Genomic DNA, 2,487 nt, shown 5'->3' on the forward strand with positions numbered 1-2,487 from the left:
CTGATCCAGACATTCATTTACCACAACCATGAAAGCAACATGCAGGCACACGCTTTGGCAGAGATTAATGAAATGGTGACAGCAAGGTGAGTGACAAAGCTTCTGTACTGATCAGCTTACCCTCCACAACTGCTAACCCTGTTATAGTCCAGGGTACACACAGACTCTTTGAATTGTCAGGTTGTCATTGTAAATGACAAGTTGTTCTTTATGGACCTGGTCAATAATCTAGAACAATGTTAATATTTGAAACCCTTTCGCAGTCCCAGAGTGAATATTTCAAAAGTTCATAGGGTGTTTGAATTTGTCACGGGAATACCGAGAACCCCCGAGCCCCTCTACAACCTAACTATGGTTAAACAGATTTTTTGTGTGAATATCATCAGATCATCTTGCCTTTAACTCTAATTCACCTATAAATACATCTCACCTTCCTTAAATCAAGTCAACGTCACTGTAAAATCCATCTACCCATCTTGTTCAATTATAATGTGCCCGTTCGTGTTCAATGCCAGCCCACTGGGCACAGACGTCAGTTCAACGTCTAGCTTTGATTTACAATTTGGTTGAGTCGTCAACTAATGTAAATTCAATGTGAATTCAACAACAAAAAATGTACAATGTTATTGGATTTAGGTTAAACAATTTTGCAAATGCTATCAATTCTCCACGTTCATTCAACGTCATCACATAAAGATATTTTGTTGAAATGACGTGGAAACAACGTTGATCCAACCAGTTTTTGCCCAGTGGGAGTGGTCTAGACCACTTAAACATGGCTGCTTGTTCATTACAAGTGGTCCTGTCTCCAGTGAGACACACTATCTCAGCCTCCCCAGAACAGATGTACTGGAAAGCAAGCATCGCTCATGTTTATTTATGTTAGGCCAATATAGACCAGAGGTGCTGTCTCCCTCTCTCTCCTTTTCTCTCTCCCTCTCCGTCACTCTCTCTCTGTCTCTCTGCCCTCCCTCCCTCGCTCTCTCTCTGTCCTCCCTTCTTCTCTCTCCCTCTCTCTCGCTATCCCTCCCTCTCTCTCTGTCTCTTTCTCACTCTGAAGAAGTGAGTTACAGCAGCATTCTGCTGGGTTGGCCAGCCCTTCACCTGTCTGTCTGTCTGCCAGGGTCTCGCACTATGCACTGTGTGGTTTATTTACCGGAACTCTCTGGACAAAAACGGAGACACAACAACCAGGCTAACAGCCACACACGCAAGAACACATACAAATACACACACACACACACACACACACACACACACACACACACACACACACACACACACACACACACACACACACACACACACACACACACACACACACACCAGTGGAGGAAGGGGGGTGAATTTCAGAAAAAATATAAATTGTGAAACATTAAAAAAGTTATTGTTTTTAGATAAAACTATAGTAAATGCATTCACATTACCAAATAATTTATTAAAACACAATGTTTTGCAATGAAGGTCTACAGTATCCTCAACACCACTCTGTAGGGTAGCGCCATCGTGTAGCCGGAGGACAGCTAGCTTCCGTCTTCCATAGACTTACACAGTAATCATGAAAACTAACGGAGGACGTCCTCCAACCTATCAGAGATCTTGCAATATGAACTGACATGTTGTCCATCCAATCAAAGGATCAGATAATGAATCTAGTACTGAAAGCATAAGTTACAGCTGGCTAGCACTGCAGTGCATAACGTGTGGAGAGTAGTTAACTCATAAGAGAGAGAAAAACAATAGTTGAAAAGTTTTTAACAAATTAATTTAGTCAACAATTAAGGAAAAGCAGCAGAGAGAGAGAGAGAGAGCTAGCTAGCTATATTCCGTTGTTTTTTTTCCTTCTTAGTGTACCTTTCACTTACTTACAGTAGATAACACAGCTAATTTAGCCTACTCAACAACCTGACTCAAAAAGAGAAGAATGCTATGTATGTTATCTAGCTGGCTTACACTTAAGTCCACAAGCGAAGGGAAAAGGTGAGAGGAGGAGAGCGCGTAGATGCAAGAAGGAATTATACAACAAGCAAAGTGATGATTCTGTATGTGGCTGCTATGAAAGTGATCTGTGTATGCAGGTGATCGGGGGTATATTCATTCAACCAATTCTGTTGCAAAACGTTTCTTAAAAGGAAGCAAACGGAATGAAACAGGGAGGGAACTACCTGAATTTCTCCAATAGAAACTCTCGTCTTAGTTGCAAAACGGAACATTTTGCAACTGTTTGGACTAATGGTAACAACCCAGATCTGCAAGATACAGGTAAGAGTGCACAAGACGGTATTGAATGTGTCACTGTCTGTCACCTTGATTACTCCAATTCGTCTCTCGAATTGTGCACCCACGTTATAAACGTTCATTTCTAGGCTAGGTTGTGGCAACCTCATGATGGGTATAGGGAAAAATGTTGTATCATGTAGTAGTTACATTGAGCTGGGTGAATGGAATATGAATGACAGTCATCCAATATGCTGTAATAGAAATAAG

This window comes from Salvelinus fontinalis, chromosome 38 (genome assembly GCF_029448725.1).
Source record: "Salvelinus fontinalis isolate EN_2023a chromosome 38, ASM2944872v1, whole genome shotgun sequence".
Classification (NCBI taxonomy): Eukaryota; Metazoa; Chordata; class Actinopteri; order Salmoniformes; family Salmonidae; genus Salvelinus; species Salvelinus fontinalis.